The 24,553-nt window shown below is 36.8% G+C and overlaps 1 non-coding gene across 1 annotated transcript; it reads right to left on the bottom strand.

Annotated features, from left to right (window-relative positions):
- Window positions 1-10,123: 10,123 nt before the first annotated feature.
- TRNAF-AAA lies at window positions 10,124-10,195 on the bottom strand. The gene has a single exon. It is a non-coding gene; the product is annotated as a tRNA-Phe (tRNA).
- Between the last annotated feature and the right edge of the window lie 14,358 nt (window positions 10,196-24,553).

Genomic DNA, 24,553 nt, shown 5'->3' with positions numbered 1-24,553 from the left:
ATTCATCAAAAGAATAACTGAACGCAGAGCAAACTTCGCAAAACAACTTCGGATGGCTAGCTGAGGTCATCAGGCGCCCAGAAAAGCAGCCCATTGTTCTTCGAAAAGAGGAAACGCTGACTACACCGGAGGGGCCTGTAGATATCGAGAAGCGTAAGCTGGAACGAGGAGCTATCTGAAACTGAGCCGAACCCACACTGACCGCAACAGCTCCAGAGAAACTCCTAGATATAATTTTACTTTTTTCTCTTTTTTTTTTAATTTTTTTATTTTTTTTTAATTGTTTTCTTTTTTTCTTTTTTCTTTCTTCTCTTTTATTTTCTTTAAAATTCCCCTATTACTCCCCCATTACTCCTTAACTTTCATTTGTCCACAGACACTTCGATTTTTTAATTTAGGGGAAAAAAAAAAAAAAATTTTTTTTTTCTTTTTTTTTTTTTCTTTTTTTTCTTTATTTTTTCTTTTATTTTCTTTCCTTTTTCTCTTCTATTTTCTATTTTTCTTTTCCTCTTATTTCTTTTAAATTCCTCTAGTACTCCTCTACTACTCCTTAATTTTCATTTTCAACACACTATAACCTTACAAAAAAAAAAAAAGAAGAGAAGCCCTATTTTAAACCGAAGATTATTCTCTCCCAATCTTGACTCTCTGTTTTCTACCTCAGAACACCTCTATTTCCTCCTTTCCCCTTCTCTTCCCAATCCAATTCTGTGAATCCTTGTAGGTGACTGGGCTACGGAGAACACTCTGGGAACAGACAGCTGCGTAGATCTGTCTCTCTCCTCTTGAGTCCCCTTTTTTCTCCTCCTGTTCATCTCTATCTCCCTCCTCCCTCTCCTCTTCTTCATGTAACTCTGTGAACCTCTCTGGGTGTCCCTAACGGGGGAGAATCTTTTAGCCATTAACCTAGAAGTTTTCTTATCAGGGCTGTATAGTTGGAGAAGTCTTGAGACTACAGGAAGAATAAAACTGAATCCAGAGGCAGGAGAGACTTAGGCCCCAAACCTGAGTAACACCAGAAAACTCCTGACTACATGGAACTTTTGAGTAATAAGTGACCGTCCAAAAGCCTCCTACCTACATGAAACCAACCACCACCCAAGAGCCAATAAGTTTTAGAGCAAGGACATACCACGCCAATTCTCCAGAACTCAGGCAACATAAGCCCTGAACATCAACTACAGGCGTCCCAAGGACACACCTAACACCACTAGGACCCATCTCAAAACGCTACTGGGGCACTCCATTGCTCTCCAAAGAGAAGAAATCAAGTTCCACGCCAGAACACTGCGGCAAGCTCCCCTAACCAGGAAATCTTGACAAGCCAATCGTTTAACCCCACCCACTGGGTTAATCCTCCACAATAAAAAGGAACCACAGACCTCCAGAATACAGAAAGCCCACTCCAGATACAGCAATCTAAACAAGATGAAAAGGCAAAGAAATACCCAACAGGGAAAGGAACATGAAAAATGCCCACCAAGTCAAACAAAAGAGGAGGAGATAGGGAATCTACCTGAAAAAGAATTTAGAATAATGATAATAAAAATGATCCAAAATCTTGAAAACAAAATGGAGTTACAGATAAATAGCCTGGAAACAAAGATTGAAAAGATTCAAGAACTGTTTAATAAAGACCTAGAAGAAATAAAAAAGAGTCAATTAAAAATGAATAATGCAATGAATGAGATCAAAAACACTTTGGAGGGAACCAAGAGTAGAATAACGGAGGCAGAAGATAGGATAAGTGAGGTAGAAGATAAAATGGTGGAAATAAATGAAGCAGAGAGGAAAAAAGAAAAGGATCAAAAGAAATGAGGACAACCTCAGGGACCTCTGGGACAATGTGAAACGCCCCAACATTCGAATCATAGGAGTTCCAGAAGAAGAAGACAAAAAGAAAGGCCATGAGAAAATACTCGAGGAGATAATAGCTGAAAACTTCCCTAAAATGGGAAAGGAAATAGCCACCCAAGTCCAAGAAACCCAGAGACTCCCAAACAGGATAAACCCAAGGCGAAACACCCCAAGACACATATTAATCAAATTAACAAAGATCAAACACAAAGAACAAATATTAAAAGCAGCAAGGGAGAAACAACAAATAACACACAAAGGGATTCCCATAAGGATAACAGCTGATCTATCAATTTAGGAAAACCCTCCAGGCAGAAGGGAAGGAAGGCAAGACCGTAGTGAAAGTAATGAAAGAGAATAACCTACAACCTAGATTACTGTATCCAGCAGATTCTCATTCAGATATGAAGAGAGAATTTCAAAAAGCTCTAACAGATAAGCAAAAAAGCTGAGAGAATTCAGCACCACCAACCAGCTCTTCAACCAAATTGCTAAAGGATCTCTCTCTAGACAGGAAATGCAGAAAGGTTGTATAACGGTGAACCAAAACAACAAATAAAATGGCCACGGGACCACACCCTATCAATAAATTACCCTAAATGTAAATGGGTTGAATTGCCCCCAACCAAAAGACAAAGATGGCTTGAATGGATACAAAAACAAGACCCCTATATATGCTGTCTACAAGAGACCCACCTCAAAACAAGAGACACATACAGACTAAAAGTGAAAAAAAAAAAAAAAATATTTCATGCAAACGGAGACCAAAAGAAAGCAGGAGTCGCAATACTCATATCAGATAAAATAGACTTTCAAATAAAGGATGTGAAAAGAGACAAAGAAGGACACTACATAATGATCAAAGGATCAATCCAAGAAGAAGATATAACAATTATAAATATACATGCACCCAACATAGGAGCACCGCAATATGTACGGCAAACACTAACGAGTATGAAAGAGGAAATTAATAGTAACACAATAATAGTGGGAGACTTTAATACCCCACTCACAACTATGGATAGATCAACTAAACAGAAAATTAACAAGGAAACACAAACCTTAAATGACACAATGGACCAGCTAGACCTAATTGATATCTATAGGACATTTCACCCCAAAACAATCAACTTCACCTTTTTCTCAAGTGCACACGGAACCTTCTCCAGAATAGATCACATCCTGGGCCATAAATCTAGTCTTGGAAAATTCAAAAAAATTGAAATCATTCCAGTCATCTTTTCTGACCACAGTGCATTAAGATTAGATCTCAATTACAGGAAAAAAAATTGTTAAAAATTCAAACACCTGGAGGCTAAATAACACGCTTCTGAATAACCAACAAATCATAGAAGAAATCAAAAAGAAATCAAAATATGTATAGAAATGAATGAAAATGAAAACACAACAACCCAAAACCTATGGGACACTGTAAAAGCAGTGCTAAGGGGAAGGTTCATAGCATTACAGGCTTACATCAAGAAACAAGAAAAAAACCAAAAAAATAAGCCCTAAACCTCTACACCTAAAGCAATTAGAAGAAGGAAGAAATGAAGAACCCCAGGTTAGCAGAGGAAAGAATTCTTAAAAATCAGGGCAGAAGAAATAAATTGCAAAAGAAACTAAATTAGACCATAGCAAAAATCAACAAAGCTAAAAGCTGGTTTTTTGAAAAAATAAACAAAATTGACAAACCATTAGCAAGACTCATTAAGAAACAAAGAGAGAAGAACCAAATTAACAAAATTAGAAATGAAAATGGAGAGATCACAACAGACAACACTGAAATACAAAGGATCATAAGAGACTACTACCAGCAGCTCTATGCCAATAAAATGGACAACTTGGAAGAAATGGACGAATTCTTAGAAAAGTATAACTTTCCAAAACTGAACCAGGAAGAAATAGAAGATCTAACAGACCCATGACAAGCAAGGAAATCGAAACTGTAATCAAAAATCTTCCAGCAACCAAAAGCCCAGGACCAGATGGCTTCACAGCTGAATTCTACCAAAAATTTAGAGAAGAGCTAACACCTATCTTACTCAAACTCTTCCAGAAAATTACAGATGAAGGTAAGCTTCCAAACTCATTCTATGAGGCCACCATCACCCTAATTCCAAAACCAGACAAAGATGCCACAAAAAAAGAAAACTACAGGCCAATATCACTGATGAACATAGATGCAAAATCCTTAACAAAATTCTAGCAAACAGAATCCAACAACATATTAAAAAAATCATACACCATGACCAAGTGGGCTTTATCCCAGGAATGCAAGGATTCTTTAATATCCACAAATCAATCAATGTAATACACCACATTAACAAACTGAAAGATAAAAACCATATGATTATCTCAATAGATGCAGAGAAAGCCTTTGACAAAATTCAACACTCGTTTATGATTAAAACTCTCCAGAAAGCAGGAATAGAAGGAACATACATCAACATAATAAAAGCTATCTATGACAAACCCACAGCAAGCATCACCCTCAATGGTGAAAAATTGAAAGCATTTCCCCTGAAATCAGGAACAAGACAAGGGTGCCCACTCTCACCACTACTATTCAACATAGTGTTGGAAGTTTTGGCCACAGCAATCAGAGCAGAAAAAAAGAAGTAAAAAGGAATCCGGAGATAGGAAAAGAAGAAGTGAACTCTCACTGTTTGCAGCATGACATTTGATCCTCTACATAGAAAACCCTAAAGACTCTACCAGAAAATTACTAGAGCTAATCAATGAATATAGTAAAGTTGCAGGATATAAAATTAACACACAGAAATCCCTTGCATTCCTATATACTAACAATGAAAAAACAGAAAGAGAAATTAAGGAAACAATACCATTCACCATTGCAACAAAAAGAATAAAATACTTAGGAGTATATCTACCTAAAGAAACAAAAGACCTATACATAGAAAACTATAAAACACTGATGAAAGAAATCAAAGAGGACACAAACAGATGGAGAAACATACCGTGTTCATGGATTGGAAGAATCAATATTGTCAAAATGGCTATTCTACCCAAAGCAATCTATAGATTCAATGCAATCCCTATCAAGCTACCAATGGTATTTTTCACAGAACTAGAACAAATAATTTCACAATTTGTATGGAAATACAAAAAACCTCGAATAGCCAAAGTAATCCTGAGAAAGAAGAATGGAACTGGAGGAATCAACCTGCCTGACTTCAGACTCTACTACAAAGCCACAGTCATCAAGACAGCATGGTACTGGCACAAAGACAGAAATATAGATCAATGGAACAGAATAGAAAGCCCTGAGATAAATCCACGAACCTGTGGACACCTTATCTTCAACAAAGGAGGCAAGGATATACAATGGAAAAAAGACAACCTCTTAACAAGTGGTGCTGGGAAAACTGGTCAACCACTTGTAAAAGAATGAAACTAGAACACTTTCTAACACCATACACAAAAATAAACTCAAAATGGATTAAAGATCTAAATGTAAGACCAGAAACTATAAAACTCCTAGAGGAGAACATAGGCAAAACACTCTCCAACAAAAATCACAGCAGGATCCTCTATGACCCACCTCCCAGAATATTGGAAATAAAAGCAAAATAAACAAATGGGACCTAATGAAACTTAAAAGCTTTTGCACAACAAAGGAAACTATAAGTAAGGTGAAAAGACAGCCCTCAGATTGGGAGAAAATAATAGCAAATGAAGAAACAGACAAAGGATTAATCTCAAAAAATATACAAGCAACTCCTGCAGCTCAATTCCAGAAAAATAAATGACCCAATCAAAAAATGGGCCAAAGAACTAAACAGACATTTCTCCAAAGAAGACATACAGATGGCTAACAAACACATGAAAAGATGCTCAACATCACTCATTATGAGAGAAATGCAAATCAAAACACAATGAGGTACCGTTACACGCCAGTCAGGATGGCTGCTATCCAAAAGTCTACAAGCAATAAATGCTGGAGAGGCTGTGGAGAAAAGGGAACCCTCTTACTCTGTTGGTGGGAATGCAAACTAGTACAGCCACTATGGAAAACAGTGTGGAGATTCCTTAAAAAACTGAAATAGAACTGCCATATGACCCAGCAAATACCAACTTTCTGGCATACACACTGAGGACCAAGATCTGAAAGAGAACACATGCACCCCAATGTTCATGCAGCACTGTTTATAATAGCCAGGACATGGAAGCAACCTAGATGCCCATCAGCAGATGAATGGATAAGGAAGCTGTGGTACATATACACCATGGAATATTACTCAGCCATCAAAAAGAATTCATTTGAATCAGTCCTAATGAGATGGATGAAACTGGAGCCCATTATACAGAGTGAAGTAAGCCAGAAAGATAAAGAACATTACAGCATACTAACACATATATATGGAATTTAGAAAGATGGTAACGATAACCCTATATGCAAAACAGAAAAAGAGACACAGAAATACAGAACAGACTTTTGAACTCTGTGGGAGAAGGTGAGGGTGGGATGTTTCAAAAGAACAGCATGTATACTATCTATGGTGAAACAGATCACCAGCCCAGGTGGGATGCATGAGACAAGTGCTCCGGCCTGGTGCACTGGGAAGACCCAGAGGAATCGGGTGGAGAGGGAGGTGGGAGGGGGGATCGGGATGGGGAATAAGTGTAAATCTATGGCTGATTCATATCAATGTATGACAAAACCCACTGAAATGTTGTGAAGTAATTAGCCTCCAAACTAATAAAAAAATTAAAAAAAAAAAGACAGTAAACAAAAAAAAAAAAAAAAAAAAGAAACTGCATAGAGCTCTTCTCTGTGATCCCAGAAGCAGAAAGTAGTTTGATCTATGGTGTATCATTGAGGCCACCTCTTGGTTCTTACAGGCTAAATAGTGGCATCAAAAAGCTTTCTTTGAAGTCATAGGAAAGAAAGCATACTATTAACCCACAGAGTAAGTGGGTAAGTGCCCATAGTGGAATGAGGATCAGGTTTACTTCTATGAAGTGATTAAATGCCTTAACTATGCCCAGGAATTTGGTAATCTGCCTTGTGAAGATACCCCTATGCCCAAGTGATTTCCAGTTGGTGTTATTAGTCTACAATCAGATATCTCAGAGATCTCCCAAAACTTAATTTCTAGTTTCATCCTTATATAGACTGCCCCTGAACCCAAGTTTCTTTCTCAATCTTCAAGAAATATCCTTTTCAACACCACCCTAAAACCTAAATCAGAAACAAGATTGATACAGCTCTGAGGCCCGAGTGGGATATATTCATTACTCTATACTGCCTATTTTCCACTTTTAGGCCATATATTTCTATGCAGAAAAAATTCTGAATGTGTGTGGAATAGGGTGTTCTGGTTAGTTAAACCTGTTGCTAACTGAAGGTTAGCAAATTACTCTTTTGATTTCAATCCCCAATGTGAAAATCATTAAAAATACATGAGTACATTATTTTGCCTTAGTACATAGTCTCATAAACATGGTTACCTTCTTGGCAAGTGAGAACCATGTTGAGACTGAAGGCCACCACAGATGTAAACATATAGTACATTGAACTAAATCCATGTTTAACTTGAAGTTCATTTTAAAAATAAATAATTGAGATTGGCTTATTTCATAGACCTCTGTGTTTTTCACAGAGGCGAAATATAGGGAAGAAGTTTCTTGTGTATTAGGGACTCCAAATAGGCTCTGGTTAACTACACTTTTTTTCTATTCATAAAAGATACCCTTGTATACACCTAAAATAGACATGAATTTTTTTTTACCATTTCATGAAAAGCATTATCATACAATTTTATTATATTTACCTGATTACCAATTGCTGGGAAGTTGTAATCCAGGTGTATTCCTTTGGGCTGGTGCTGAGAATACCTGGTTGTAGCATATGTAGTTGTTAGGGGTAAACGTTTAATCTCACGCCTCTTGAGTCTGTCAATTAAGCATAATGTTTCAGTTAAAATCTATTTGACAGCCATTAATTAGATGAGTAATGTTGAGCCATTCAATTTAACTTCTCTAGGTCTCATTTTCACCAGTTATAAAATTAAGAAGGTATATTCAAGAATCTTCAAGGTTCTTTTTAGTAGTATTAAGATTACAAGTACTGAATCTGGGAGTATGGCATTCAAGAGGATCATATGTAGGCATTAATCTAACCTTTTTCATAGTCACTTCAAAACCACTAGATGAGTTTTTCTGCTGTTTAAATGCCAAAGAAGTTTTACTATTATTAAAGTATGGTCATGCCTATAGGCATTTGGAACAAAAGTAGCCAGTGTCTCCATATATAGAGAAAATGGATTAGTAGTTAGCTTGGTCTGGGGGCTGGGGGTGGGCAAGGGAAGGGAGTAAAGGGGAAGAAACTACAAATGGCTACAAAGTGTTTCTTTTGGGGTTAATGAAAATGTTCTAAAATTAGATTATAGTGATGGTGATACAACTCTGTTAGTATACTAAAAGGGCTTCCCAGGTGGCTGAGAGGTGAAGACTCCACCTGCCAATACAGGAAATACAGGAGATGTGCGTTCAGTCCCTAGGCTGGGACTATCCCCTGGAGAAGGAAATGGCAACCCATTCCAGTATTCTTGCCTGGAAAAGGCCATGGACAGAGAAGTATGGAGAGCTATAGTCCATAGTGTTGCAAAGACTGGGACACAACTAAGCCACTAAGAACACACAAACAATATACTAAAAGCCACTGAATTGTTTATTTAGATGGGTGAACTTTATAGTATGAAAATTAGATCTCAATAGAGTTGTTACCAAAAAAAAAAAAAAAAAGAACTGGAGCATATAGATACATAAGATTTTAATACAAAAAGCAGCATGGCTATCGAAAACTTTCATTCTGCCATGTTGCAGGGGTATCCTCTCCTAAATGGTTGCTGCTGGGCCTAGTTTTTGCTGTGTATTATTATAACAGCTGTTGATGTAAATAAACAATACAGAAATGTTTTAAATGGATGGCTAAATAGTTCAAGGGAAAATGTTTGCCACATTTAATGTCTTAGTCTGTTTGGGCTGATGTCCCCAAATTGATAGACTGGCCAGGTTATAAACAACAGAAATTTGTTCCTCACTGTTCTGGATGCTCAGAAATCCAAGATCAAGGTGCCAGCATGGTCATATTCTGATGCATGCCCTCTTCCAGATTGCAGACTGCCAACTTCTAGCTGTGTCCTCACAGAGTGGAGAGGGCAAGGGAGATTTCTGGGGTCTCTTTTATAAAAGCACTTGTCCCATTGGCTCCACTCTTACAATTTAGTCACCTCCCAAAGGCCCTACCTTCTAACACCATCACATGTGAATTTTGGAGAGACACAAACATTCAAACCATAGCATGTAGTCATATTCCAACAGAGGTAGAGAACAAAAGCCCAAATGCTATATGGTTATCTTGATAGTGTCAGCTAAGTTGCTATAATTTATAACTTGAAATAAGTCAAGTATTTTTTCATTGTTGCTTTTTTTTTCTAGTTATAAATACTGCTCCTACTAGGACACAACTGGACCAAAAACGTTTGACTTGGAAAGAAGAGAGTGCTTTGAGTAATCAAATAACTATTATTTTCTTAATTAACTTTTAGCCATAATTTCTCTATCATTTTATTTTTTTGATAATATATCATAGAATGTATAAATGTTTTTTGGCTTATTAAACAAAATACATTGCATTTTTTATTTTTAAATTTTTATTTATTTATTTATTTTTGGCTGTGCTGGGTCTTGGTTACTACACAGAGGCATTCTCTAGTTGCAGCAAGCTAGGCCTACTTTCTAGATGCAGTGAGCAAGCTTCTCATCTCAGTGGCTTCTCTTGTTATGGAGCACAGACTCTCAATGACGTGGGTTCAGTAGTTGCAGCTCCCAGGGTCTAGAGCACAGGCCTAGTTCCTCCATGGCATGTGGGATCTTCCCAGATCAGGAATCTAACCCACATCTCCTGCATTAGCAGGTGGATTCTTAACCACTGAGCCACAGGGAAGCCCTGCATTCTTAATTTAAAAAGCAGGTAACTGTAATATTCTGGATGTGGTAGGGAGAATTCTAAAAATGGCCCTTAAAGAGTTTTCTCAGGACTGTGAATATGATATAACATCCATGAATATATTACCTTATCTGACAAAAGAGATCTTATAATTTGTGAAAGTGAAGTCGCTCAGTCATATCCGACTCTTTGCAACCCTATGGGCTGGAGCCTACCATGCTCCTCTGTCCATGGGATTTTCCAGGCAAGAGTAGTGGAGTGGGTTGCCATTTCCTTTTCCAGAGGATCTTCCCAACCCAGGGATCGAACCTGGGTCTCCTGCATTTTAGGCAGATGCTTTACCATCTGAGGCACCAGGGAAGTTACTAATAAATTGACTTTAGGTAAATTATACTAGATTATCTGGGTTGGCTTAATTTAATCACCTAACAGAAACAAAAGAAGAGGTAAAAGAAAAAGTCAGAATAATTCAAGGAATGAACTGAACATGACATGCTGTTGATGGTTTAAAGACGGAGGGTGCCCCACATGAAAGGGAATTCAGGCTATCTCGCTTTCCAGGTGGCACTAATGGTAAAGAATCCGCTTGCCAATGCAAGAGACATAAGAGACTCGGGTTCAATCCCTGGATTGGGAAGATCCCCTGGAGGAGGGCATGGCAATCCACTCCAGCATTCTTGCCTGGAGAATCCCACAGACACAGGAGCCTGATGGCCTACAGTCCATAGGGTCACAAAGAGTCAGACACGACTGAAAGGCCTTAGCAGGCACACACTAGAAACAAAGAGGCTACTGGCTGGTAGTAGCAAGAAAACAGAAATGTCATTCCCACAACCTCAGGGAACTAAATTTCCCCAACAACTAGAATAAACTCGGAAGCAGATTCTTCCCCAGAGCCTGGAGATAAGAGAGCAACCCAGGGCCAGAACCTTGTTTTCCCCTCCCTAAGACCCTAGGTGGAAAACAAGCCAAACACAGCTGGATATCTGAACTGCAGAACTGTGAGATAATAGGTGGCTACTGTTTTAATCTGCTGTTTGCGGTAATTCATTTAAGCAGCAGTAGGAAACAAATATTCTAGGCTTTTAAAGAATTTAACCTTATCTTTACTTGTACCTATAGAGAGGCAGTATGGTAGAATAGAAAGCCCACTGGTTTTGTAGCCACACAAGCCAAATTTGAACATATATTCAAATTTTGAATTATATTGTTAGTTATTTGACTTTGAGAAAATTAATACGCTCTGTTGAGCTTATTTTATTCATCTGTAATGTGGAAATGTTCATAGCTACTTTACAGGATTGCCGGGGATTAAATTAAATTACAAATGTAAAATGCTTAACACAGTGCCTAGCACATGACAGGTACTCAGGAAATGTTAGCTCTTATTATTAATCTGCTTCCATGTCTGCAGCTCTTTCAACCCTACCACCGATGCCTTTGGTAAGACCCATTTTAAAGGGAATGTAAAAGCATTCTTACCTTTCATGCTCTAGTTCTGAAAAGATACACAAATGCTTCTGATAATCATCATCAGGCAAAGTCCTCCGTGATTAAAACTAAGATCATTTGGAATACTGAAATTTACTTAATATATATTATTATTAAAGAACAGAAGGATTTTAATCTTAAGATTGAACATGAGGAATGGTACTGAATTCTTCCAGGTGACAATTCTTGCATGTTTTAAGTAGAAAGGATACATCAAGACATTTATACTCACCATAGGAAAATGATGCATGGGAATCTTAAAATAGAGCCAGAATTTTCTGATTCTACAGTAGGATTATTTATAAAAATTGTAATGGATTGTTCAGAATCAGATTCTAGAGGCCCCTACTAGAAGTTATACTCATTTTTGTTTCATTTTTTCCTCCTAAAACTAATTAAAGTTAGTAGTAGAGATGTCTGTCTGCAATTACCTTTCACGTCTTTCAAACTTTTCATAGGACAGGTGATCATTTTCCGGTGATATCTAAATGGGAAAGGTTAAATCCAGTCATACAAAAGCCTTCCTTATTCCGCACAGGTGCTTATTTTCTATACTTTAAATTGACTGACATTTCAGTAACAATATTCTCTTTGCCTGGTCCTCAGTCTAACATTCAATTTCAGATTCCGCCCCCCATTCATGAATGCAAGAGTGTTAAAGACTGTACCCTTAAAGATCAAGCAGTCCAACCTCCTTACATAACAAATAAGGAAACAGGGATTCAGAAAATTTAAATTACTTCCTCAAGGCCTTATAGCTAGTAGTGACCCAGAAGAAAACTCTCAAGATCTAAATATGGCCTGGATACTTGTCTGAATCAAGGGGAAAGGCAGTGATGGTAAATAAAATCCACAAAGGTATCCTCATAATCTTTATATAACAGACCTGAGAACTTGACTGTATTCAAGATAGCTAAGTGAGATGGAGAGCTATATTACCTTAATAACTTAATTTTAGAAAGTCTCACTTCTACTCCAATCAGACATTTCAAGTAAAAGTTAGGATTTTTTTTGTTCAATACTCAACTTAATCCCCTTATTCCTGTAATTACTGTGACAACATAGATTACATCTATACCTGGTCAATTAAGCAAACCAAAGAAAGCATGATCAAAACATTCGATTCAAATGTTAATTGGCCCCATCACTACATAACTAAACTGGCTTCAGTGCATCCAGTTATATGTAGCTGGTGGTTGGTGGTCCAGCATTTTTTTATATGAAGTCCAATCACAGTTACAGTTTGCAGGTGGATTTGGTATTAAAAGACTTACAAGTAATATAGTAGCCAAGAAATCTGTAGAGTCAGTAGATTATAAAAGCAGAATAACACATGGAGATATTCTTAAAAGTTAATGTTTTCAGAGCAAATATTTTTTTGTTAGAAAGTTCATGTTTAGGTTGGAAGCATGTATTAATGTTTACAAGTAACATGCTACTGAAAGCAACCTTGAATTCAAGATGCATGTGTGTCTAATGGTAGTGACTCCATGAGATAAATAAACCCTTACATACCCTCACCTTATACTCTATGGGCAACACTAGTTAACAGGGTCCTTGCCAAAAACTTAGGAAAGATAAGAATGCCAATAGAATGGAGGTATAATTTATATGTAAGCCAGTAGCAATTGCAACAGATTATCAAAGCACTTACTTAGGTGGTAGTGAAGCCAAAGTTGGAGAAGTGAGAATAGAAGCCATGGAAATATAGGGGAAAAAAAGGCAGGAATTAACAGAAACTATTGGAAGAAAGGGATATTAGCTTAATGTGATCATTCCTAAAATAAGTTAGTCAATGCCATTTCCTTTCTTTCAATAGTTCTGCATTGCCCTCTATATAGAATCTCTACTCTAGCATGGCTCATGTTCCATGATCTGCTTCCTGACTCTACCTCTCCACTCTCACCCCTCAACAGTTCTGCCCACACACTTTATACTTGAACTCAGTGGCTTTCAAACTAATTTTTAAAGTGAAAGAACCCCTAGTTTCAACAAAATCTTGGTTTAAAAATCACTGCCCTCTGGCCAAACTAAGTAAATTGCAGTTTACCGAATATGCCATGTTTTCTTTCACTCCTATACCATTACACTTGATGTTTCCGCTGACAGGAGTACCTTTTCTACCTTTTCTGCTTTGCTTACTCCTACTCAGTCTCTGGGACTCAACTCAAACACTATCTACTCTAGGATGCTCCCTGACCTCCCTAGCTGGTTTGAGATTCTTTTCTCTATGCTGCCATAGTACCTTGGGCATACCTCTAAATGTTTATGCTATGCTTCTCTGTCTCTTTCCCTCCCTCCATCTCTCACTCTCTCTCTCTCTTCCTTCCTTTCTTTTTACTTTCTTAAAGATTCTTTCTCAAGTACATAGCACATTTCTAGCAAATAGAGCCCAATGACTGCCGAATGAATAAATTAAATACTGCAAAGAAGTAGAGGAAGAAGGGGACTAAGAAAAGGCCATTGAATTTGACAACAAGGAAGTAATAAATTTTTGAGAATAAAATTTAATAAAATGGTAGGAACTGAGGTCAGATTCAAGAAATGAATGGAAAATAGAAACACTTGTGAGGTTTTAACTCTATCTGGAAGCCTGTTAGATTGCAGGGGTCCCCAGCCTCTGGGACCTAGTGCCTGATGATCTGAGGTGGAGCTGATGTAATAATAGAAATAAAGTGCACAATGAATGTAATGCACTTGAATCATCCCAAAACCATTCCTGACTCCCCAAGTCTGTGTAAAAATTGTCTTCCGTGAAACTGGTCCCTGATTCCAAAAAGATTGGGGACCACTGTGAGGTTTTGTTTCTATTTAAAGAATATTCATATTTGCCCCATATTCTAGTGGGGATTTCTCACTTCACATTGAAAATCCCTTCAATAATGAATGAGTGTGTATACATACATGTATATGTGTGTACATACTTATGTGTATAAATATTTTATATATATACATAATCTGAATCACACAAAATTAATTAGAATGCAAGAACTTTTAAGGTTCTCATATTAATATTGCCATAGTGGACATTTAGTGATTTTAATGGATAATTTTATATAATTATCATAGTGATGATAAAATAACTCCAATGTATTGAATGCTTACTACAATCTAGTTTCTAGTCTAAAATGTTTTGCATATATTTCAGTTAATCATCATGACAACCTACAAGGTCAATATCATAAACAAGTTTTAAAATGTACTAAGTAATCATCAGTATAAGTAGATGCCAACAAAGGCTGCAGAAAGAAAGCCTATTCAAATGAAAATCTGTAAATCCACAGTTTCTCTGCCATAAATTTGAAAGTGCTGACACTTACATTTCGATTTATGTTCCTTGAATCACTTCTTTGCTGCATCTGCTTTCGTAAGTATTCATTCCTTCTTTTCATTGCAAAAATCCTAATATGAATCATAAATTATAATACTTTAAAAAGCAATCATTTATTTTTAAATAAATTATTATTGGGAATGTATATCTTCAAGCAGTATTATTTTATTATACATATTTAAACATTTGATTTAAGACTGAACATTAGAGACATTTAAAATCCAGTATAGTGTTTTGATAAGTGATTTTTAGCTTGTGATTTATTACTTACTACATGTTAAACATGAATTAAACATATGATAAATTAAACAGGCATGATTGAATTTTTTATTTAAAAATTTGTTTCAGGAATGATGTCAGCAAGATGGCTATTATGGACTGAATGTTTTTGTTCCCCACCTCCCCACCCCCAAGTTCATTGCTAAAGCCCCAACCCCCAATGTGATGGTATCTGGAGGTAGGGCTTTTGGGAAGGAATTAGGCTTAGATGAGGTCATGAGTGTAGTATCTCCACAATGGGATTAGTGTCTTTATAAAAAGAGAAAGAGACCATGTGAGAACACAGAAAGAAGGTGGCCACCTACAAGTAAGGAAGAAAGCTCTTACTAGAGCCCCACCCTGATCTCAGACTTCCAGCTTAGAGACTTGTGAGAAATAAATTCCTGTTGTTTAAGCTTCCCAGTCTGTGGTATTTTGTTATGACAGCACTAGCAGACTAAGACAGTGGTGGATTAGGAAGCTACAGGCCCTCTTTCTTTGACAGAGAAAGACTTCAAGTTAAAACAATGTGTAGACTAGAGTACCTCTGTGAGAACTCTAGAGACCAGTTGAGAAGCTACAGTATCCAGGCCATTATAAAACCAAGAAGAGGTTTCAGTGAATGGGGTAAGAATATCCATGGCATTTAGTATACCCATTTGTGTCCCTCCTCTTAAGCTTACAGAACTGAATTAGGCATAAAAAAGAATGTGCAAACTTGAAGACAGGTCATTTAAAATCAAGGCTTAGGAGCTAAAATAAAGAAAAATGAAGAGAGCATAAAGGACTTATGAGACATTACTAATGTATGCATTATGAAAATCTGAGAAGGGGGGCTGCAGAGAGCTTATTTGAAGAGGTAGAAGCAACCCAAATGTCCATCAACAGATAAATGGATAAACTAAATGTGGTATATATACACAATGGAATATCATTTAGCCTTAAAATTGGGCTTCCCTAGTAGCTCAGATGGTAAACTTCCGTCTGCAATGTAGGAGACCCAGGTTCAATCCCTGGGTCAGGAAGATCCCCTGGAGAAGGAAATGGCAACACACTCCAGTATTCTTGCCTGGAGAATTCCATGGACAGAGGAGCCTGGTGGGCTACAGTTCATGGAGTAGCAGAGTTGGACATGACTGAGCAACTAACACACATACACAGCCTTAAAAAGGAAGGAAATCCTATCACATGCTACATCATAAATGAACCTCAAGGATATTATGCTAAGTGAAATAAGCCAGGCACCAAAAAATAAATAATGCCTAATTCCACTTACAGGAGGTATCTAAAGTAGTCAAATTCGTAGAAACAGAAAGAAGAATAATTGTTATCACGAGCCGTGGGGAGGAGGCAAAGTGGTTTTACTGTGTAATGGGTGTAGAGTTTCAGTTTTGTGAAATGAAAGAGTTCTGGAGATCTGTTTGAGAACATTGTAAATATACTTCACACTACTAAGATATACAGTTACAAGGGGTTAAGATGGTAAATTTTATGCTACATGTTTTTTAGCACAATTTTTATAAAATGAACAAATAAAATTCACTTTCATGAACTCACAAGATGTTTTCAGTTGGTATAGATCTTTAGTCATGTAATCCAAATTTCTCCTTTCACATATTAGGAAATTAAGACTCAGAAATATTAAGTAATATATTCAATGCTGTATAGTTAAGTGACAGAGTTGGGACATGAAGCCACATCTTAGTATTCCTACACTGCCTTCCACTCACTGATGCTACTTGTACTCTATTAGAAATTCCTTAGACAAACACAGACCAGATTCTCATCAACATCTTCCAAAAAATAAAAAATACTAACAACTGGGTAAGAAATAGGTCTAGGGAAAATTTAAGAGTTGGGAAATCAAATAACCAGTACTGAAAAGACCTCTATTTTTTAGAGATCTGTTGTATATACAGCATATTAGTAATTTTAGACCCAAAAGATTTATTTGTCAATTATAATCAGATTTTGAACCTATTTTAATAACTACTTGGAATGATCGCATGATAATGAGATATCATTCTATTATTAGAGTTTAAATGGCAAACACTCTAAAACTAAGCACTTCATTTCCTCTGAAGCTATTGTCTGTGTTTAGAAACCCTTTCATAAGAGACAGCCCAGCTAATGTAAAGATAAGCAGATTTTGCTACTCATTTCTTGTAGGCTACTCAAAGGGAGTTATGGAAAACAGATTTTATTATGTTAAGCTTCATACATGTTATTCCAGCCAAGGAACTCATCTGACTATGGATATATAATTACCAAATCAGGAAAAAGGGGCAAAAGCTGAAATTGTTATCAGGTATCTTGGGGTTATTAAAAATACAAATTCACATCTTACTTACATCTTTATTTCCCTTTAAACTTTCCAACATATATATATATATATATATAAAATAACTATATATATATATTTTACAACTATAAATATATATATATACATATATATATATTAGAATGGAAAGTTATGGAGTAGAAGAATTAATCTCCAAGGGATCAATTATAAAAGTACTTTAATTTTTGTACTCTATGTGTTCTTTAGTAAGAGTTCTACATTTGATAACTTTAACCAAGAAAGAATTACTTACTTAAGCTAAGGATACAAAAAAATTATAATAGAAGATAAAGGAGAAAAACTTGACAACTTGTTCATCATATTTTAAAGTGCACTTGTAAAATGACAGACATATGTAACTAGAAAACAGCAGTGGAATTTCAGTGCCTTAATGGAATTGTTATGCCACTTGACAAAAATTGATGTGTAAAATGAAGCAAAACATGAAAATCCCTGATAAATGCAGAAACATGAATTGTTTATCTGTGTTAAATATATTTAAATTTTTATAGTAAATTATTTGTATACTGATAATATAAGAAGGGTGGGGCCTTTAGCATCAAAGCAGTGACTACACCAGACATTGTATATATATATATATATAATAACCCACATATACATTTTGAAAATAATTTTTAGCTGAAATATGCAATTCTATGCAGTTAATATGAGCTAAAATATTTGACTAGACATTTATAAGCAATGCAAACTGAAGGAAATCACTGAGAAATTTAAACTAAAAATAATTATTTTACTCAGTTACCTAGACTATCACAATAAAATGTTTTGAGGTTTTTAAAACAAACAATCTGAGATATGATTAAATTTATCTGGTTCTTTTGTTAGGGTAGACAGTTTCATTAAACAATAGTGAATATATGCAATATATAAAATACATTTAGGTTAGGGTTGCATCTAGGCATAAACTAGCATCCTCTCCTATGGTCTGATTTGTGGAAAACAGAAAAGTTCAGCTGCCCAAAGATACACCTATTATTTGTCTGCTGAGGAGTCTATGAAGACTCTTTAGAAAGGAGGTAGAGGATGGAAACAGAAATTCATTATCAGAGATTATATATTATCAATGTAGCATAGTTTATTGTTAGATCATCTAGCCTAGCAGGTTGGAAAGTTTAAAGGGAATGGGACACTAAGTCAAAATATTTTTATTGTGGGGAAAGACTGAGTACACTGGGGCTCTTCCAGGAAAGCTGACCTAGACAGAGCAACTTAATTAGGGTAATTGGGAAACTGGATGATAGTTAGAGGGCATCAGCAAGTTGAAAGAATATTGATGCCATGTATATATCACCTCTATTGTATTAATATCTTTGTCCCAATTCAACGTGTGTTTCAAAAATACATATTAAGCCACTAAAATATACATATATAAAGCATCCCTTTACTTTTCCACATCACTCAGTACATTAATAGTTAAGTATTCATTATTTTTTTACCTGTCAAATTCAGACTCAGTTTCTGCTGGTGAGTATCTTTGATATCTCCCAGATTGGTCATGAAGTCTCTCTGATTGACCATGAAATCTCCCTATTCGGCCATAAGATATCTTTGATAGGACATTAGATCTCTTTGAATGGTCATGAGATCTCTTTGCATGAACATGGAATCTCTCGGAGTGGTAATGAGATCTCTCTGACTGGCCATAAGATCTTTCTGTATAGTAACAAGATCTCTCTACTTGGCCATAAGGCCTCTCTCTTTGATCATGATATCTCCATGATTGGCTACAAGATCTTTCTGTATGGCCATGAGATCTCTCTTCTCGACCACGAGATCTCTTTGCTTGGCCTCGAGATCTCTCTGAATAGTGTCGATTTTCTTCTGATTGTCGTTGAAGTCCTTCTGATCGATGTCGGTACCCTTCTGAATGGCTTTGATTCATCTCTGCTTGGGCCTTAGACTTGTCATTGTACTTGTCCTGAAAAGAACCGCAATTTTGAAAAATGAATAAAACATATACTCCACTGAGCTCATTAAATCATAATGATATTTTGGGGGCTGTCCCAAGATGGAGGAGGAATAGGATAGGGAGACCACTTTCTCCCCCACAAATTCATCCAAAGATAATTTGAATGTTGAGCAGCTTCCACAAAACAACTTCTGAATGCTGGTGGAGGACACTAGGCACCCAGAGAGGCAGCCCAATCTTTTCAAAAGGAGGGATTTGATTACTGGCTTGATTGCTCTCTCCTGTTTCAACTCTCCCTTTTCTCCTCCATGTCACCTCTATCTCCTTCCTCCTTCTCTTCTCTACATAACTCTGTGAATCTCTCTGGGTGTTCAGGACTGTGGAGAATTGTTTCACCATTAACCTAGAGGTTTTATCTTCTGTGCTGCATGGATGGAGAAGACGTGAGGCTACTTTAAGAGAAGGACAAAAAGCCAGAGGCAGGAGGCTTAATTCCAAAACTTCAGAACATCATAGAATTTCTGACTCCAGGGAAATCTAATATTAGAGTTCACCCAAAGGTCTCCATATCTACACTGAAATCAAGCTCCACCCAGGAGACAAGTTCCTGTGCAAGACATACCATGCCAATTCTCCAGCAAAACAGGAACATAATCCTGAACATTAAAAAATGGGCTGCTCAAAGCCATGCCAAACCCATAGACACCCCAAAACTCACTACCAGACACTTCACTGCACTCCAGAGAGAATAGATCCAGCTCCACCAACCAGAAGACAGACTCACACTCCCCCAACCAGGAAACCTTGACAAGCTACCAGTCCAACCCCACCCACAAGGAATAGACTCCACAATTAAGAGGAACCACAAACTTCCAGCCTGCAGAAAGGGCACCCCAAACACAACAAGCTAAAAAAAATTAAAAGGCAGAGAAATATTCGGCTGGTGAAGGAACATGATGAAAATCAACCAAACCAAACAAAAGAGGAGGAGACAAGGAGTCTACCTGAGAAAGAATCCAGAATAATGATAATAAAGATGATCCAAAATCTTGAAACAAAATGGAGTTACAGATAAATAGACTAGACACTGGCATTGAGAAAATGCAAGGAATGTTTAACAAGGGCCTAGAAGAAATAAAGAAGAGTCAATGAATAATGAACAATGCAATAACTGAGATGAAAAGCACTCTGGAGGGAACAAGTAGAATAACTGAGGAATAAGAGAGGATAAGTGTGGTGGAAGATAGAATGGTGGAAATAAATGAAGCAGAGATGAAAAAAGAAAAAAGAATTAAAAGAAACAAGGGCAACCCCAGAGACCTCTGGGACAATGTTAAATGCTGCAACATTCGAATCATAGGAGTATCAGAAGAAGACAAAAAAAAAAAAAAAAAAGCCGTGAACAAATACTTGAGGAGATAATAGTCAAAAACTTCCATAAAATGGGGAAGGAAATAGCCACCCAAGTCCAAGAAATACAGAGAGTCCCAAACAGGATAAACCCAAGGTGGAACACCCCAAGACACATATTAATCAAACTAACAAGATAAAACAAAAAGAGCAAATATTAAAAGCAGCAAGGGAAAAGCAACAAATAACACACAAGGGGATTCCCATAAGGATAACAGCTGATCTTTCAATAGAAACTCTTCAGGCCAGAAGGGAATGGCAAGACATACTTAAAGTGATGAAAGAGAAAAACCTACAGCCAAGATTACACTACCCAACAAGGATCTCATTCAGATAATGAAGAAGAAATCAAATGCTTTACAGACAACAGTGAATTCAGCACCACCAAACCAGCTCTTCAACAAATGCTAAAGGATCATTTCTAGACAGGAAACACAGACAAGGCTTATAAAAATAAACCCAAAACAACAAATGATAACAGGACCATACTTATCAATAATTACCTTAAATGTAAATGGGTTAAATGTGCCAACCAAAAGACAAAGACTGGCTGAATGGACACAAAAACAAGACCTCTATATATGCTGTCTACAAGAAACCCACCTCAAACCTAGGGACACATACAGACTGCAAGTGAAGGACTGGAAAAAGATATTACATGCAAATAGAGACCAAAAGAGAGCAGGAGAAGCAATACTCATATCAGATAAATAGACTTTGAATAAACACTGTGATAAGAGACAAAGAAGGACACCACATAATGATCAAAGGATCAATCCAAGAAGAAGATATAACAATTATAAATATATATGCACCCAACATAGGAACACCTCAATATGTAAGGCAAATGCTAGCAAGTATGAAAGGGGAAACTAACAGTAACCCAATAATAGTGGGGGATTTTAATACCCCACTAACAACTATAGACAGATCAACCAAACAGAAAATTAGCAAGGAAACACAAGCTTTAAATGAAACAATGTACCAGTTAGACCTAATTGATATCTATAGGACATTTCACCATAGAACAATGGATTTTAGTTCACCTTTTTCTCAAGTGCACTTGGAACATTCTCTAGGATAGATCACATCCTTGGCCATAAATCTAGCCTTGGTAAATTTAAAAAAAAAATGAAATCCTTTCAAGCATCTCTCTGAACACACTACGATAAGGTTAGATGTCAAATACAGAAAAAAAATCTATTAAAAATACAAACACATGGAGGCTAAACAACACACTTCTAAATAACAGATGATGGAAGAAATCAAAAAGGAAATCAAAATATGCATAGAAACAAATGAAAATGAAAACATGACAATGCAAAACCTATGGGATTTGGTAAAAGCAGTGGTAAGAGGGAGATTCATAGCAATACAAGCCTACCTCAAGAAACAAGAGAAACATCCAATAAACAACCCAACTTTACATCTAAAGCAAATAGAAAAAGAAAAGAAGAACCCCAAAGGTAGTAGAAGGAAAGAAATAATAAAAATCAGAGCAGAAATAAGTAAAAAAAGAAATAAAGGAGACTACATAAAAAATCAACAAAACTACAACCTGGTTCTTTGAGAAGGTAAATAAAATCGACAAACCATTAGCCAGACTCATCAAGAAAAAAGGGAAAAGAATCAAATCAATAAAATTAGAAATGAAAATGGAGAAATCACAACAGACAACACAGAAATACAAAAGACGGTAACAGCATACTATGAGCAATTATATGCCAATAAAATGGACAACTTGGAAGAAATGGACAAATTCTTAGAAAAGTATAACTTTCCAAAACTTAACCAGGAAGAAATAGAAAATCTTAAAAGACCCATCACAAGCAGGGAAATCGAAACTGTAATAAAAAATCTTGGAACAAATGAAAGCCCAGGACCAATTGGCTTCACATGTGAATTCTACCTAAAATTTAGAGAAGAGCTAATACCTAGCCTACTCAAACTCTTCTAGGAAATTGCAGAAGGAGGTAAACTTCCAAGCTCATTCTATGAGGCCACCATCACTATACTGCCAAAACCAGAAAAATATGCCACAAAAAAGAAAACTAAAGGCCAATATCCCTGGTAAACATAGATGCAAAACTCCTCAACAAAATTCTAGCAAACAGAATCTAACAACATATTAAAAAGATACATCATGACCAACTGGGCTTTATCCCAGGGATGCAAAGATTCTTCAATATTTGCAAATCAAACAATGTGATACACCATATTAACAAACTGAAAGGTTAAAAGCCATATGATTATCTCAATAGATGCAGAGAAAACCTTTGACAAAATTCAATACCCAATTACGATAAAAAAAAAAAAAAAACTCTCCAGAAATCAGGCATAGAAGGAACATACCTCAACAAAATAAAAGGTATATACAAAGAATCCCCAACAAACATTATCCTCAATGGCAAAAAATGGAAAGCATTTCCTCTAAAACCAGGAACAAGGGTGCTCACTCTCACCACTACTATTCAACGTAGTTTTGGAAGTCCTAGCCACAGCAATTAGAGAAGAAAAAGAAATAAAAGGAATCTAGATTGGAAAAGAAGAAGTAAAACTCTCGCTGTTTGAAGATGGCATGATCCTCTACATAGAAAACTGTAAAGACACAACCAGAAAGTTTCTGGAGCTTATCAGTGAAAATAGTAAGGTTGCAGGATATAAAATTAACACACAGAAATCCCTTGCATTCCTATACACTAACAGGAGCAGCGGCTGCGCTTTGCTGGAACAGCCATGAAGAGATACCCCACGTACAGGTAAGAGAAGCCCAAGTAAGACAGTAGGTGTTGCGAGAGGGCATCAAAGGGCAGACACATTGAAACCATAATCACAGAAAACTAGCCAATCTGATCACACGGAACACAGTCTTGTCTAACTCAATGAAACTAAGCCTTGCCGTGTGCAGTCACCCAAGACGGACGGGTCATGGTGGAGAGGTGTGACAGAATGTGGTCCACTGGAGAAGGGAATGGCAAACCACTTCAGTATTCTTGCCTTGAGAACCCCATGAACAGTATGAAAAGGCAAAATGATAGGATACTGAAAGAGGAACTCCCCAGGTTGGTAGGTGCCCAATATGCTACTGGAGATCAGTGGAGAAATAACTCCAGAAAGAATGAAGGGATGGAGCCAATGCAAAAACAATACCCAGTTATGTATGTGACTGGTAATAGAAGCAAAGTCCAAAGCTGTACAGAGCAATATTGCATAGGAACCTGGAATGTTAGGTCCATAAATCAAGGCAAATTGGAAGTGGTAAAACAGGAGAGGTCAAGAGTGAATGTCAACATTCTAGGAATCAGCGAACTAAAATGGACTGGAATGGGTGAATTTAACTCAGATGACCATTATATCTACTACTGTCAGCACGAATCTCTTAGAAGAAATGGAGTAGCCATCATGGTCAACAAAAGAGTCTGAAATGCAGTACTTGGATGCAATCTCAAAAATGACAGATCTCTGTTAGGTTCCAAGGCAAGCCATTCAATATCACGGTAATCCAAGCCTATGCCCAAACAAGTAACACTGAGGAAGCTGAAGTTGAGCGGTTCTATGAAGACCTACAAGACCTTTCAGAACTAACACCCCAAAAAGACGTCCTTTTCATTATAGGGGACTGGAAAACAAAAGTAGGAAGTCAAGAAACACCCGGAGTAACAGGCAAATTTGGCCTTGGAGAAAAGAATGAAGCAGGGCAAAGGCTAATAGAGTTTTGCCAAGAGAACACACTGGTCATAGCAAACACCCTTTTCCAACAACACAAGAGAATACTCTACACATGGACATCACCAGATGGTCAAAACCAAAACAAGGTTGATTATATTCTTTGCAGCCAAAGATGGAAAAGCTCTATACAGTCAGCAAAAACAAGATTGGGAGATGACTGTGGCTCAGATCATGAACACCTTATTGTGAAATTCAGACTTAAATTGAAGAAAGTAGGGAAAACCACTA

This window comes from Cervus canadensis, chromosome X (assembly GCF_019320065.1).
Source record: "Cervus canadensis isolate Bull #8, Minnesota chromosome X, ASM1932006v1, whole genome shotgun sequence".
NCBI classification, from domain to species: Eukaryota; Metazoa; Chordata; class Mammalia; order Artiodactyla; family Cervidae; genus Cervus; species Cervus canadensis.
The sequence above is the reverse complement of the archived record's forward strand: the minus strand, read 5'-3'. Positions and strand labels throughout refer to the sequence as shown.